The sequence below is a fragment of the Ceratotherium simum genome, chromosome 12, assembly GCF_057802395.1.
Source record: "Ceratotherium simum simum isolate JZ-2026a chromosome 12, ASM5780239v1, whole genome shotgun sequence".
Lineage (NCBI taxonomy): Eukaryota > Metazoa > Chordata > Mammalia > Perissodactyla > Rhinocerotidae > Ceratotherium > Ceratotherium simum.
Genome location: NC_141911.1, coordinates 61,430,358 through 61,447,756, shown reverse-complemented (window position 1 = coordinate 61,447,756; position 17,399 = coordinate 61,430,358). Strand labels below are relative to the sequence as shown.

The 17,399-nt window shown below is 39.3% G+C and overlaps 1 protein-coding gene across 2 annotated transcripts in view; it reads left to right on the top strand.

Moving 5' to 3' along the window:
- The window catches only part of SYNPO2 (synaptopodin 2), a 163,359-nt gene that overhangs the window by 142,067 nt on the left and 3,893 nt on the right, over positions 1 to 17,399 (top strand). The window lies entirely within an intron of this gene.

The following is a 17,399-nucleotide window of genomic DNA, read 5'->3' as shown; positions in this document are numbered from 1 at the left end:
TACTATATGCTAGGTGCTGTTCTAAATACTTAACAAATGTCAACTTTTTTAGTTATCACAAAATGACTAAAGTATAAAGTAGGTGCTATTATCATCCCACTTTACAGATGAGAAAATTGAGGTAAAGAAAAGTTAAAGAACTTGTCTAAAGTGGTGAGGGTAAGACTCAAGACCTAACAGTCAAGCTCCAGAGCCATTCTCTAACCACAATACTACATTGTCTCTCTTGATCACAAGAAGACGAAGGTCACAGATGAAAAGAATTGCCCATCCAAGGCGATAAGCTTTACCAGTCTCAGCAATAACTTAAATGTGACCTTAAACATTCTAAATCAATGGAAGAAATATTGAAAAAACGTCTTCAAGTTTGGTAGTCCCAAATGATAGACACTTTTAAAGAGGTCCAAGGGAAGGGGAAGCTGTAGTTTTTATTTCTATCACCCTATTTGCTTATAACTCAATAAATGGTAGAGGGAACCCAACGTTTTTCTAGTTACCATTGAACGAATACCCATGATACACTAGACCAACTTCTCCACACATTCACTTCCAGCCAACTAGCATCATATATTTCTAGAGCTGCACTAATTTACACCAGGTAAATTAAGGAAGAAAAGAAGAGTGATGAGAAAGTTCTCAAATTTTAGTAACAACAATGTGGAAAAATGTTTTCCCAAATTTTTAAATTAAAAAAAAGCCATAATTTGATTTAGGTGAAGCCAAAGGTAACCATTTCTTTGATGAAATTCACCTAGGTTAGGTGAGACAGTGCAGGTAAATGCCAAGCCCACAGAGGCACATCTGGTAGTGGGGAGAGTGTGGACTCGGGCCACGTTGCCTGCAGCTGAATCCCAGGCCTGTCTCTTTCTAGTTGCAGACTTGAGGCAAATGATTCAACCCTTCTGTGCCTCTGTACTCTCAGCTGTGACGTGGAGACAATAATAGGTGCACCTCACAAGTTGTTGTGAAGATTAAGTGAATCAATATGTGTTAGGTGTACGGAACAGGGCCTGGCACATCGAAAGCATTTGACGTATGTTAGCTATTAACATTACTGTAAAGGGCGCTCAATAGACAATAGCCACTATTTCAAAAACTTCCAAGGAGGAAAACACACACACAACAATTAAACAAGTTCTTTTGTTTTCTCTGTTAATATGCATCCCGGTTTAAGGGGTCTAACACAACCAAAATAGCGAAAGCAGAAGCAATGTCTATATAAATCTCACATTGACTCCTTCTATTCCCAGGAGTCTTTTACTGCGAGATCTGTGTTTCTTCTCTACCGCCTTCTTCTTGCTGAAGCTTTATATGTCTATATTCCTTTGTATTCAGGCCTGTTGGTCAATTTTTTTCTTGTCTTTGTCTAGTGTACTAGCATTGTTGTGGGGTATACAAAGATGAGACCAGGATTGAAAAAACCTGGTACAATATTAAAAAAAAGAAACATCAGCTTTGAGATTTACTGTAAAGGGACTGTGTTCAATTCAAAGTACCGATATTAAATAGAACAAGTGCGGTGCACTTAGCAATGTAAAGAGGATTCTTGTGAGAAAATGCTTGTGAATTAAATATAGTCTCAAATAGGATAGTTGGTACCCTGAGCAAGGTTCTAGTCGGGTCACTGAAGCTTAAATAGGCCTATCACACAGAAAGTAGAGCGATTGGCAACCCAATCCCCAGGCCATCCCAATTCAAGCTCCGACAGTTGGGGCTCTGACAGAACCTGGCTGACCTCTGAAGGGGCGGCAGACAGCTATTCTTATCCTTCCTCCCCAGCACTGTCCCGGGACAAAGGGTCAACAACCTGGCCTCTTTAGAGTAATTGATCCCCTTGCCTGAGAAGCATAATCAGTTTCCAAAAACAGAAAGAGTGAAACCTCATTCTGAACAGAGCAAACTCCCAGCTCCCGGGCAAGTGATGAAAAACACTCAGAAGCTGAGTGACTGATGTAGGGAGGAACCTAAAATTCCAGCTGCCTTTCAAACCCAGGAATTTTTGTGGGTTTTCTGGTACTTCTAGTATCCTTCTGAGTCAGAAGCAGAAGTCAGGACTGATCATGAAGAGAAAAATATCAAAACAAGCTGAAATTCTAAAAATTTTACCTGAATCCAAAATTGCTTTTGTTTCAAATACAATTTGATTGATTTAGTTCAGTTTTCTTTTTGTGCCATTTAATTACGTTTTTTCTTAAAAAGTAAAAAACAACTAGGTCTCTTTCTTGCATTGTATACCCATTAGTTCTTTTTTCTCCTAGCATATCTCAGATTGATAAAGAAATGTTCACAAAACCATCCTCTAGAGCTAAAAATCACTAAGGAATAGGGTAGACTAATATAAATAAAATGCTGATTTAAAACGTCATACTAATCCTTCCACCATTTGGGCTTTTTTTTAAATCACACCCAGAGTTGATGTCTGGCCCGCTGGACTTATTAATGTTTATCAGGTGGTGCCAATTATAATTCTTCATATAAACCCAATAGGGGCTAAATAGATTTTGAATTCTATATCATGAAATATCCAGCAAAATGTCACAACTCATCATGGGTGGTATTATTGAAATAAAGAACAGAGCAAAATATGTCAGTTAGAACTTTTGATTTTAATTTTACACTTCAGTTCACCAACTAATATGATTTCTTTTATATACAGCACTTTAGTTTTAGCAAAGTGTTGCCTTCACAGTGTTCTAACAATTTTCCAACTTTTGTTCCCAGGGGAGAATTAAGATTCCCCCGGCCCCACCTTGGAAATTCTGATTTAGTAGGTCTGGGTGGGCCCCAGGAATTTGTTATTGTAACATACACCCCAGGTGATTCTGATGCTAACGGGCTGTGAAACACACTTTGAGAAACGCTTTTCTTACACAAAAATGTTTAAGTCAACTTTATTCTTTAAAACCCATAAATAGTTCATCCAGTCAGGGACAGCCAAACCTGTAAACCACAGCTGCTTTCAAATGCTTGTCGGAAGTGACAAGGCACTGAGGCATTGGTCTTGATGACTTTATTCCAAAGGTCCAGGAGATGGCAGCAAACTGTCTTCTCGCTCAGAAAGGGTTGCACAGGCAGCCATTCTAAAACTTGTTGCAAATAATTTGTTTTGAACATTCTTTTTTATTTATTTTTTCAATAGGAGAATAAAGAGGGCCTGGAGATGTTATTTTATCTGACCTCCTGCTTCTAATCAAGGCTGAGAATAAATATTTCTAGGAATAGAATGATACAATTTATCATCTAGAGAAAGGACTGTACAAAGTTGCTTGGCTGTTTTCTTATCTCTAGGGAGAGGGATTGTATGACTTCCTCCTTGGAGAGGGAAATAGAGGCTGTTATCTCCAATCAAAAATGTTCTTACCAATAACTAACTTAAATCTCTCTGGCGGTAATCAAAACATTCTTATTTTGGGATCTAGGCTAACGGAGAATTTTTGAAGCACTCTGAATGCTACTTAGCTTTTTAAAATGAAAACAAATATGATTGTAAAATTTTCAAAAGGAAAAAGAAGTTTGTGCACTTTATGGCTCACAGGGAAAGATCTCAATATTTTTGTTGTATCTTAGCATTAAGATGATTGAATTGCCAAAATGCAAAATCAGTCAGAGGCTGCTTAAATGTTACAAGAGTGTACGGAACAAAGAAACAGGTAGAGCCCCAGGGCAGCAGCTTTGATCCTAACAAGAGCATTGTTTTCAGACCTTTGACGCACTACAGTTTATTGCTAAAACAAAAAGGATGATGACGTGTCTAGAAGTCCTGTAATATGAGATACATGGTTGTGCATTTACCAGTGGGAGGAGAAAAGACTAAAAGGAGATAGGAGAGATGGACACTTGGGGAACCATGGTGTGGATGAGAGAGTTAATGTCTCTATTGGTGAAAGAGAAAAAAATTAGGACTAATGAGTGGAAGTTACAAGATAGTAAATTTCAGTTTAACTTAAGAAAACTTCAAAAACTTGCAGGGCAGAGATGGAGAAGGAACTAACATCTATTGAACGTACAAAATGTGTTAAGGGCTTTAATACATGTACTTAATTCAGTTCTCACAACAACCTATTTGTTATAATTATCCCCATCTTTTTTAATTGATGAGGAACCTGAAGCTCAGAGAGGTTAAGAAAATTGCCCAAAGTCACCCAGCTAGTAAGGTACCAGCTGAATCCAGCTTTATCTGTTTTCACAGCCCGTGCTTTCCCCATTCCAATGCCTGTCAGGTGTGTCGTAACAGGAATTCCTGTACCTCATGGAAGCCTGACCGCCGGACCTCTAACATCCCTTCCATCTCTAAGGGTTTATGATTCTCTATATAAATATCTTCTGAAAAGCATTCAGGTTTTTAAGTTTTGTGAGTATTTGATGTAGTTCAATACTTTTTAAAAACCAGGGTCAGTTTAAAACCCGACAAGACAAGATTTGCTTGTTCCTTACCACTTTAATTCCAGGATATTTGAAGGAACAATATCTTAAAATTAAATACATCATTTTTTTAATGAGAGCAAAAGCAGAGGAGGCGAGAGAACAATTTTTCTTTCCTTGAAGCCATGACTAGAAGGATCTGCTTTGGTTCCAGAGTTGCGAAGTGTGATTACGTTCCTCCTGACTATCCCGAGAATGGGGAGGTTCTGAAGCGCAGAGCGGCCTCTAGTCCTAGGGCAGCCAGTAGGCACCTGGAGGAAGGTAAGAAATGGGCTTGCAATGCTGTCAAGCAGAACTTCTAGTACCCTTGGCTTATTGTTTCACCCGAATCACTAGGTCTCCATCCTTTGCTGTTAAAATGCACATGTTCCTTTTTATAAAATTGTGTCAAATGTATCTTGCATTCATACAGAAAGCAATCTTTTGCAAAGAAGAACTGTTTAGGATTTATCTTCTTTGCTTTCACTATTCAACCTGTTTTGATGTTTTGTTTTGTTTTTTTAAACTTCTATAAATTCTTCTTAGCGCTGTCAACCATGATCGAAGTCAAAATCCTGTCTTGTGAATGGTGCATAAATGTTTAATTATCGACATATCGTGGGGATGCACTGCATTGTCAGACTTCATTTTGTCTCATCTAGACTTCATTTTTTGCAAAAAGTGTACTCGTCTGGACTGACCTGAATTTAGCAATTAGTTGTAACATCAAAGTTGCATTTCATCTGAGAATATCTGACTCACAGGGATAAATTGCAGGAGATTCTCCCACTATCCCCACCTCATTCAGGCCCTTTAAATGAAAGAATTGGGAGATAACCTTTCTCCCAGCTAAAAGACACAGGAGAGCTCTACCCTAGGTCACTACACATGTGTGGTTCCAGGTGGTCAATGATCGCTGATCGGCTAATTATATTTTAAAAGGAATTTACCTGCATTAGACTTACCAGTACTGAAACAAGCAAGATTAGGGACAAGGTTGGAACTGGGGAAACAACCATCAACCATCAACCATCTGCACACCACTATCAGAAAATGTCTCATGATATTTAAGAAACAGATCAAAACAGATTTGAGAGGAACATTTTGACTGGTGTAAGTTAGAAATCTTTTACAAATAGATAAGCTCTAGACATTTCCTTTTCCATTCCTTCCCCAGCGTATTTTTTTTTTAATGGATAGTTGCTTCAGGACTTCAGACATCCACATCCCTGAAGGATGTCTTCTCTTCCTTTCTCAATCTCAAGTGCATACTTACAAGGGCCTAGACATTTTAGTACCTCCAGGAGAATTTATCTATCATCTTAGGCTAAGACTATACATCCAAAGTGGCTTAGAGGGTTGATGAAGTGTGTGTAGTTAATTCACAAGGCTTTTGTTAATTCATCTATGCATTTGCATGAATCAATACTGGAAAGAAAGTGAAAAAATTGTTCAGCAATTGGATAGTCAATAACTACCTAACATCATGTCAAAATAAAGGGGAACTTGGGAATGGGAGGAAGTCAGGGGAATAAGGAATGAGATCCTTTGAATAAATGACTGGCCCACATAGCAGAATTTGCTATAGTATTAACATGCAATGTTATGTCTAGATAAGTACATCTTGCTGTTTTGTGAGTGTATTAAGAAAGCTATGCCAATAGAAAAAGCTAAAGGCAAAATTAAATGTTTGGTCTCTAATTTTAAAAGTTTGATAAGTGACAAGCATATTAATACCTCATGAGACATCCCCTTGACATTGATGGAGTTACAGATATATCTGGGATTACTATTTTCAAGTGATGTAAATCCTTCCGATTTTGAAGAAATGTACCTGGGACACTCCTGATAAAAGATGTTTCCAAGTTTCCCATTTGTTCTGGGAAAGCACACCATCGTGACTATTATTGTATACTCTGCTCTAATCTATTTTTCCCCCTCAGTGGTCTGTTACCTATTCCAGAAAAACAATCATTCGTTTGAGAATCTCACTTAGTTTATGGCGTTCCTGTGTCTCTAAAATGAAAGGACATACATGAAATTATGGTGTAAATTCCCTCAAACAAGACAGAGATGGTTAAATAAAATTTACCATTGGGACCAGAGAGATGTGTTAAGGCAATTAAGCAAAATTTTTCCCACTCTGGGCTTAAGAAAACAAGCTATTGGTGATTTCCCAGATGAAGAGTTACATTTTTTATTCCTAATTTTAAAAATCACTCTGGGGCTATGCTTTGAAGAAGGAAACATAAATATGATTTGGCAGTAAATCTTAAATTTCCCAAGAACAGTAGGTTAAACATTTTCCCAAGGGCCCAGGGAATGAATCAAAGGATCTATTTAATAAGCTGAGAAACGTAATGGACAGAAAGAGTTGCAAAGATCAAATGAGCCGTATTCCTCATACTGTGTGCTCCGCATCCTTGTGAAATAGTGCTGTCACGTGTTGTGTAGTTGTTGATGTGTCCCTGTCGTTACCATTAACCAGCTTTGACTTGTCAGTTTTCTAATATAATTAAGAGTTGTGATAGGATTGCTTAAAAGCACGCCAGTGGAAAATTTGGGGAATGTTATCATGCAAAGAGCCCAATCAAGGTTGTCAGATGATATACACACATTTCTTAAGAATTCTTGTTCTTAAAATCTTAACTGATAAAATTTTCCTCTGAGAAAGCCAAAGCCATTCTACTTGGGAAATGAGTTTGCTTAAGGGATATTAGCTCTTCTTCAAATAGCAGGCACATAATCTGTAAAAAATCATCTCTCTTACCCCCACACTTCTTCTAGGGATAAGTGCCCATTCATGGGGACTTTTCGTTTTGTGAACGAGGGAGGGAGGAGATGGTGGCCTGGATTTGTTTTAGGAAAGGTATTTAAGATATTACAAACAGCTAAAGCTATGTTCATATAGTTAGACACATTTTAAGTGGGTTTTATAATTTATCATAATTATAATCCTAGTAAGGTATATAGTGTATCAATTTTACCCTAATAATGATGACTCTCCTTTATTAAGTGCTTACTATATGCCAGGCACTGACATTTTTCTCTACAAAAACTTCCCACAAGGTCAAAAACTCATTTATTTCATACAAGATCAACATCCTCTGTTTATTGTGAAAATTCCTTTTTTTCCTCTATAGAAACTCATGAAATTTGAACTTTTGATATCTATTATTCATTTTTTTCTATGGTGGAAATCTATATAACTTTTACTACTTAAATCTTTTGGGGAGAGAGAAAACTTCTTTTCAGAAAATATTTTGAAATGTGTTTAAAAGTTCTTATTTTTATGTTCAAACCAGTTGAAGTAGATTTTTTGTGTGTGTGAGGAAGATCAGCCCTGTGCTAACATCTGCCAATCCTCTTTTTTTTTTTTTTTTTTTGTTTGCTGAGGAAGACTGGCCCCCGGCTAACATCCGTGCCCATCCTCCTCCACTTTATATGGGATGCCACCACAGCATGGCTTGCCAAGCGGTGCCTTGGGGTGCACCCGGGATCTGAACTGGCAAACCCCGGGCCGCCGCAGCAGAGCGCACGCACTTAACCGCTTGTGCCACTGGGCTGCCTCCTGAAGTAGATTTTTATAGAAATATACCTAAGGAAGGCTTTTTCCCAAGAATCACAAAACATTAAAATGGCAATTCCAGCTATCTAAATAGAACACAGTCTATATTAACAGGAGTATTTTCATAGACTATCATTTTTAGTGACAAACTTCTTTTTTGAAGATAAAGGAAGGTGAGAGAGTAGAAATTGCTACTGTAGTGATTTCTTTCCACTAACAGATTTAATGTCTTAAAATACATTATTTAGATAAAATTTTGTTATCTACAGCTTTAATTCTTCAATTTCCCTGTACAAACACATACTAACTGTGTGACCTAGAGTCCATTACCTAATTTCTATGCCTCAGTTTCCTTATTTGAAAGATAGTGATTATAGGGTTGTTGAGAGGATTAAATGAGTCAATAGAAAAAATGCTTAGAACTTCGACTAGTACCTAGTAAAGATTCCATACATTTTAGTTACTGTTATCTTTGCTTCTAAGATGAAAGGGACCACAGAAGTATATGCACAGATTCCTCCTTAACATCAGTCTTCATGACCTTAAATTGAATGTGGTTATTTTTATTCTTTTATAACAGAGGGTTGAAAGAGATGGAGAAGTCTGTGTTTTGGCCCACCCGGGGCTGACAGGCAGATGAGGTCAGGGCGGTGCTTCTGGCCAGCCCTGCTCCCTGAGTGCGGGTGGCGGGAGGGAGGCAGAGCTGGCGCAGCGGTATCTGAGGCGTGCGGCGCTAATGCCACTTCAAAGGCAAGGCTCCCTCCTATTTTTATCCCAGTCGGCAGCCTGCCTATGCAGTTGCCTCTTGAACAAAAGGTTCTGCTGGGTCTCTGATACCTTTTAAGGCCTCGCAGACTCTTCTCACAATAACAAGAATAATCCCCATTTGTGGTGCTATGCGGCATTCCATTTATAAACGCACTCTCTCCTCTACCTGTAACCTTGAAATGGTAGCCAGCATTATGACCATTTTACAACCAGGGAAAGTAAGGCTGGGAGGGCTTGGGTCATATGGGTAACAAGAGGCAAAGGCAGGTCTCCAGAGTCAGTGTCATGTCCAAGTTCACATTCTTTCCAATATATCGTGCTGGCTTCCATTGTCATTTACAACCCTCACACTTTCTCACAAAGGGATTTCCTTCAAACATGAAATAAAACTTAAAAAAAAAAATCTATTGTTTTAGAACTGAAAATTTAATCTAAAAGCTAATCTAAAGTGAATTAAGATGAATAGTCCCTAGTGGCACAGAGCCAAGATGAGAAGTTCTAGCTACAAGGCGATGTCCCGTCTTTTGATGTCTAATATATTTATTGCATTCATGGAACTTTTTAAGCAATGTGTGGTGACCTGGCTGCTTTTGTATTCACTAATACAACTTATTAGTCCCGGTTCTCTGCATTGTTCTTGGTGAGCAGACTAATACTGCAGATTTCTGTCTAAAGAAATGGATACTCTCCTCCATTTTTTGGATAAGAGAGTGCTATCACAGAATTTCCAAAAATCCACTTGGTGGAAGAAAATTTAAGATTCACTTTAAGAAGTCAGGTCTCAGGCAATATGAGATAGAGACTGTTTTATTAAGAGACTAGAACAAAACTAACTTTGAAATTCTCCTTATCCCCTTGACTTCAAGCGTGATTGTGTCTAAGTCACCTCAAAGGAGCATTTGTCCTATATTTAAAGGTCTCTAGAAAAACGAATTCTCTATCTTTATGGAGAAATTTCTTCCAATGTTGACCTGCTTCCCCTGTCAGGAAAATTTTAACTGAAGATGTATTAGAGCTGGAACAGCCCCTAAGAGATGAATTAGAAATTGCCATTCCCCACAGCTGCGTGCAGTCTCCTGGTAACTGGTAAATCAACTTTCAGTTTTCGCTTCTCCAACTCGCACTAATCTCAATTTCCATTATCTTTTTCTTCTTAGGTCTTTATTTTTAAATCTTGCAAATATATTTTAGGCTCTTAAGGAATCCTTTAGGATTCATGCATATTTTCTAAGATTTTTCTCATTTGGGGAATCAAAGCAGTTGAATCAAAGCAGAATCAAACCCTCACACTTCCACTGACCTAAATGCAAATCATTTACTTGCACGTAAAAACTTCTACTTGTTTAGAAAAATTGATTCATTTGTAAATATTAATTAATGCTATCTGTCTTGCCAACATGGCTTGGCATGTATATTAGTGTGCGTATACTGGGGGTAGTGGACATGAGTCTATTTGTGTGAGTCCCTCACCACATGTAACTGACAAATGAGAAGGGCTACATCTTAGGACACGACCAAAAACTTTGGTAAAGCTAACCAAATTTCCTGGTTATGGCAGTCTGATATAGAAATTATCATTTATTCATTCAACAAATACTTACTAGGCATCTACTTGCCAGGCACTGTTCTAGGTCTAGGGATGTCTTAATGAATAAAACAATAAGCCTTACTCTTGAGGGAGCTAAATTCTAGTGGGAAGAAGCAGATAAATAGTAATTAAATAAATTAGATTTTATGTTAGATAAAAGGGGAGAAGTGGAGCAGGGAAGGGGGATAAGGAACTTTGAGAGAGAGAGAAGAGCCAAATAGTGATCCTATGATATTTGAGTAAAGCCTAAAGGAAATGAAGTAGGAATCACGCTGATGTCCGGAGTATTGTGTTCCAGAGAGAAGGATAAGAAAGTATAAAGGTCCTGAGGCATGAGTGTGCCTGGTATGTTCAAAGAATAGCAAAGGGGCCAGTGTGGCTGGATCAAAGAGAGTGGGAGCAAGCAGGAGGAGATAAAATCAGAGATATAAGGAGGGGTGGGGCCAGCAGATTTTACAGGGCCTTGTGGATCAATAAAAGGACTTTGATTTTCCTTTTTTGAAATGAGAAGCCATGAACAGAGGACTAAGTGACATAATCTGACTTAGGTTTTAACAGGATAATTTTGGCTGCCATATTGAGAATAGACTAAAGGAGCAAGGATGGAACTGGGGAAACTAATTAGGAGACTATAGCAATAATCTGGGGAAGAGAACATGATGGCTTAGCCTAGGATAGTACTAGTGGAGGTGGTGAGAAATGGTCGGCTACTGGATGCCTTTTAAAGTCAATGCTGGCAGGTCAGGTGTAGAGTGTAAGAGATGGGGAGGAGTCCACAGTGACTCCCAAGATTTTGACCTGAGCAAAAGGAAAAGTGGAGAATGCCTAGTGGTTTCTTCTATTCATGTGCCCTTCATGGACCTCTGCTTTTTAGAAATTCTAATTAATGATTAAAAGGCAAAGGAAATGCCATTTATTCCTGTTTGCTTTTCCTGGAATCTGCTTATGATAAAGTATGTTTGTAATGAATATTTATTGATCATATGTTTAAGAGAGAACAGAGTTGAAGGAGTTGAAATAACATTTATCAGTTGGAGACACTTTCTCTACTCTGCATATGTAAGCAGGATTTCAGCCAAGAGAATTTTTTAGCTTTCCAGGTTTATGGCATGAAATAGTTTGAATTTCAAAACATAGATCACATTAACCTTCTTTGGCTTCTAGGGCTGTTTGCATTGCTTTAGAATTCACTTCTTTGCCCTCAGTAAACCTCAGGCTATACTTCCTTTTTAATTGTCAAGTGTTTCCTGCCAGTTAAATTGGTCACCAGACGGTTTAACAAGGAAGCCAACTAAGCCGCTTCATTAACAAGCTGTATGGATAAATCAACATTTAATTGACATGAAAAGATGGTTTATGTTAAGCTGAGAAAGGCCCTCAGCTCCTCTGAGCCTTTCAGCTGACTGAATGCAGAGCCCCGGCTGTGTCTCTAAAGAGGGAGTGCATCTAAATGTGATGTGTGCACCGGCACCTACTTGTTCTTGACAAATGGCAAGATGCCAGTATTAATCAATCCAAATTTAATCACAGATTTAATGACCCTTTCCAAAATTTCCAAGATCTCGTTCCATTTAGTTTGCTTAGATTTGAATCTTTGTGTTCTTTAAAGGGGAAGATTCGTCCTACGCTAACATCTGTGCCAATCTTCCTCCTTTTTCTTCTCCCTACAAAGCCCCAGTACATAATTGTGTATAGTTGTAAGTTCTTCTAGTTCTTCCACATGAGCCACCGCCACAGCATGGCTACTGACAGACAAGTAGTGTGGTTCCGCGCCCGGGAACCAAACCTGGGCTGCAGAAGCAGAGCGCACCAAACTTCAACCGCTAGGCGATCAGGGCTGGTTTGATTTGAATCTTTTTTTAAAAAGATGTCGTCTCAAAACAATTTCATTGCAAGTATAGTGCACTATTCAATTAAGAACTCTGATATGAGACTGCCTGGGTTCAATGCCCCACTCCAGCACTTATTAGCTTTCCACCCCTGGGGAAGTTACTTGCCCCCTTTAAGTCCCATCTGGAAAATAGGGATAGTAGTGCCTACTTCATGGGGTTGTTATGAGGATTAAATGAAATACTCCACGTAAAGCAATCAGCACCCACCACTTGGCACAGACTAAGTGGTCTATTAGTGTTGGCTATTATGAAAGGCAGAGCTAAACACAAAGCCTTCTTTGTATTTAGCCTTTTGGTGGGAATATATAACACCAGGTGATTCGTGAGTTCACTGGGAATCTTTGCAGCCTTTGCTGCATGCATCACATTGGACCAGCTAAAGATTGGCATGTACTTTCACGGGTTTGATTTTTAAAGGACACATTGCTCAGAATACACACAGACTGAATATTAACTATGCCATCTGCCAGATGACGATGGCCCCTCAGTCAGTTTGAATGATGTCTTCATGGCTTGGCTTTTGGTATTTATGTACGTACACCTACTTAAAAAGATCAAGATATTATATCTGCATTAGCCTTACGTATAAACCTGGAGGAAGAAGATGCAGAAAACTTGGGGGAATGAACACCGTGGATGTTATTTCTCCTTATTTTGAAAAATGAAGGATAGCAATAGGATGGTGAAGGTGTTCAAAGAGGGGAGAAGCAACTGGGAATATATGAAGGAACGTCTGCATAGAGGTGGAAGTAGATATGGTCTATGTTATCAGGACCACTGGGGTGAAGTTACGGGAAGCAGTTTGGTTCAACGTAAGGAAGAAATTCTCAGCAATTAGAGCCTAAGGATGGACCGAGACGCCCTGGAAACAAGTGAGCCCTCTGCTCTAGAGCGAGACCAGAGTCAAGTATAAGATTTCATCTCTTAAGACTATTTGAAGTTATTAGAGAAATTTCTTGAAATTAATTAGTAGAAAAAAACATTTTCCATTCTATTTTTAGTCTGCATTTCATTTTATAAATAAAGATAAGAGAAAGAACTTTGCACTCTACTGAAAATGATGATGTTGCATGACAGGATATTAAAGTGGGAGTTTCCCCAGGGCCTCAGATATAAGAGACACTGCACACTGCAGTGAGATTCCAGATTAAAATACAGACTTACAAAGAAAATATTAGGCATGAGTGTGCCTGGTGTGTTCAAAGAATAGCAAACCACTTCCACAATTCTTGAACCCATCAGTCAGGTCCAGCCTGTTAAAGGGGTCAGAGAATGGCAAGGAGAGAGGATTTGGGGAGGAGGAATTCTGGAATGCAGTGGATCACGGTGTGTGTGTTTGGACAGGTGGAGGAGACGGGCCCTACCCTCTCACCTCCAGCCTTGTGAACAAAGAGTTTCAAAGTAACTCCTTAGAGGACTTGATATGAGGTGACTGCGTGAGGACGGTTGGGAGGTCAGAATGGACTGGGGCCTGACTCCCTCCCAGGATATCTGGGGGTTGAGAGACGGGCTGACAAACTGCTTTGGCAAAGAACCAGGAAGTTTGTGGCAGCACTCCCAAAGGCAAATGGTGTGAGTGTACCCCGTGGACCAGAGCAGGCCAGGAGCAAGCGAGAGCTGGATCGGGTCATCTCAGGCCCTCCCCAAGGGTGCAAATGAACCCTAGTGGTTACAAGCTGGAGGTAGACAGCTTCCTGGGGGGTGCAGAGTGAGTCACAGTTAACCTCTAGGATAGGGATGAATTGGCATGAATCCAGGACTACAGCCAAGATGTCCCCAGTGATAGGAATCTTCAAATGTCCCGTGCAAGTTTCCTTCTTTTGGGCCTACCTGGCTCCAGGACTGAAAAGCCAAAATATAATATTACCAAATCCAGTAAAAATTTCCTTCCACTCTTTTTTCTTCTCCATTCTTGCACTCTAATCCCAGGGGGCCAGAACTCACAGGTAGAAAGCTGGGGGAGGAAAAGGAAGGAAAGAGTAAAGAAGCCAACCACAATGCCTTCCTTAAGGAAGGTGATCCTCCCAAAATGGGCCCCAGTTGGGGAAGGAGAAGAGATTTAACTCTAAGTTGAAATTGGAGTTTGTTATTCCAAGGGATGGAATATTCTATTTTGTAATAAAGTGGTTTAGGTAACATAAGGTCACCATATTCCTAAAAGGAAGTAGAATGTCACAGAACCTACTAAGTCTTCATCCAATGGCAGTGGGAAAACTTCTAGCACTAAAAAAATTTAAAAGGTAGTAGGAGACAAAAGGAAAGAAGCCATTGGGGCCGGCCCGGTCGTATAGTGGTTAAGCTCGAGCTCCGCTTCTGGTGGCCCGGGGTTCTCAGGTTCAGATCCCAGGTGCAGACCTACACACTGCTCATCAAGCCACACTGTGGCAGGCATCCCACATAAAGTAGAGGAAGATGGGCATGGATATTAGCCCAGGGCCAATCTTCCTCAGCAAAAAATAGGAGGATTGGCAACAGGTGTTAGCTCAGGGCTAATCTTCCTCACACACACACAAAAAAAAGAAGAAGCAATTTTATGTTGCATCAAACATAGTGCCATTTTAACATATTGGTTACAGTTAAGTTCTCTCATGTCAAAAATTTAAATTCTTTTGGTAATAATATAACCATGGTAGAGACTACAACCCAGGATCTAACCCATGTCATGCTAGGATTCCACCATCAGACGTTCAAACTCCGAAATAGAAGAAACACCTCTGTTATTTTCAGGTCCCTTTGGTCATTTCTGGCTCAGGGTATACCACATGGCTTCATTTAGCCAGCCAAGCAGAGAACAGCATGAGCCCTGGGACAGAGATTGGCAGAAGGAAATAGCACCGAGGAACAAGGTGTGGAAATTGCTTTGGGGAAATGTGTTAAAATTAGGGGTGTGGGTGCAGGCAGAGACTAGAGGCCTGCAATATTTTGGGCACAAGCGGAAACAACAATGTACCTAAGGAACTATTTATATATAGCACAGTTGCGCCTCTAACCTAAGACAATTTGTAGTTTTATCTTCTATTGTTAGCACTTAAAGGCATATGAAGGCCCGTTTGGCAGTCTGAGGAACACGTAGAAGAGCGACAGTCATTTTGTTCCTTGAGGTAATTGCGTGCTTCCTTCAGAACCAGTACTGCTGCTATGTTTGGCGTATGTGTTTTCTACGTGAGATTTTTTTTTTTTTAATTTCAATGCGGTTTTAAATTTCTCTTCGGAAAACCTCGACTTACTCTTTCAATATTATACTTCAGTTTTACTCTTCCCCACACATTCCACTAATTAATGTTTATAACTTAGCTGAAAAAAATCCCTGATGTCTTTGTTATTAGAATATCATTTAACAATGTTTTTAACTTTTTAATTTCTAAGTTTCCATTCTTCTGAAGATTTTCAAACTAAGTGGGTAGGAGAAAGACCAGAAAATAAATTTCTCTCTTTCATCCTGCATTTTGGATGTCCTATCCCTGAAGTATATGCATTCACATCGCACTTAATACTTCCAAATATATTGATAATTATTTCTTTTTCCAGATATTAACCAGCGACATTAGTCACCTGTATGTATATTCAGGAGCCTCTCCTATTTCTATAGAGTCTTGGATCCCTTTATTGCCATCCCCTCAAGTCTCTATTGTTTTAAAGACCCGACTGCAGTAGGCCTTGAGCTGCTCTATCAGAAGAAAGACCACACAAGGCAGATACCCTTGGAATCTGAAAACTGTCCCAAGGGCTCTATAGACCAATATTGTTCTCCTTCTTCCATAAATAAGGACAATGGGGAGACATAGACATATACTGTAGGGGACAGGAGCTAAATTTCTTCTTATCATACTGAATGTTAATACTGCTCACAGTTGAGAAAAAAACCCTATTGGTCCTGTCAAGATGGGTAAAAAGTCTCTTCTCTAAATTGACCTGTGATTGGCTGACTTGCCACTGCAGAGCTAAAAATGGTACTGGATTGCACACTTCTTGAGGACGGGGACTTTATCTGAATCATCTTTGTATCTTTAGTTCATAGAAGACAGCCTAGAAATATTAGGTGTTCAATAAAATTTTTGTTAAATGAATGAATGAAACCAATGCCTAAATAATGTGGAATAGAAGCTAATCCTTAAAGAGTGACTAAAAGTCAGGCATTTTTTTTCCCCCTCCCTGACTATATAGTGAAGAGGACTTATTATTAGATCCAGACTAAGAGAAAGAGATTAATGAAAACAACTTTTTGCTAGGATTCAACCATTATTACTAAAATACTAATGATTGAAAAGAGAGAAGATCCATTATATTGACCCCTTATTCTTTATATGCAAACCAAGAATGAATGGCCTACCTTCTTTGTGTGCCTAATGGAAAAAACAAAACAAAACATTTGAATCTGAAATATTTTGTCCAAATCCAGATGTTGCTATTCACTTTAAAATTTAAGAACTTGATTAAGAAAGGAAAGCTATTGAAGCCGTTTCTGAAATTTGAACACATTTTCAAGCATGGCAATGCTTTTTGTTCAAGAAACACATGTCATGATACTTTCATATCCTTTCCCTTAGGTGTGCATACATTTGCTACTTTTTGCCAGAAGTTTGTCTAAGAGAGTCTCATGCAGGTGGGAATGTGTGAGGAAGTAATGCGGATAGCCAGTCTTCAGGGTCCCTGCAAACAGAGAGGGGGTGAAAGGAGAGAACACAAGAGCTGTCACTAAATTATATGTCTGCGTATTAGACAGACCGAACATTTAGCATACACGAGGGAATGTGGCAGGGACACACACTCTCAAAGAAATAAGAACTGTAATACACACAAAAGGAAGTAAAACTCAGTGAAACAAGTGGCCGGAGTGTTTCCTTCAGGGACATGGACAATACACCACACTTAGGACATGAAGATCCATATGATCTTCCCCAATATACAAATAGAATTTGAGGGGAAAAAGGCCATCCGCTCCATCAGGCCAGTAACGTCAGACACATCTAAGCAGGTTTTGTTTGTTTTTGCTATATTCAGTGGACCAGAATAAGATAACAGATTAAAGGTCACTTGGGAAAAGTACGAAGCCCAGTAGCTTATGGTCTGTTTCTGGAGTTATCAATACGTGTTGTTTGTTTTGTACCAGGAAAGCAGGAATGCGGGTGGGCTGTGGATGTAGATATGAATATGTGGAGGGCAGAGAGGAAGTGAGGGTGGC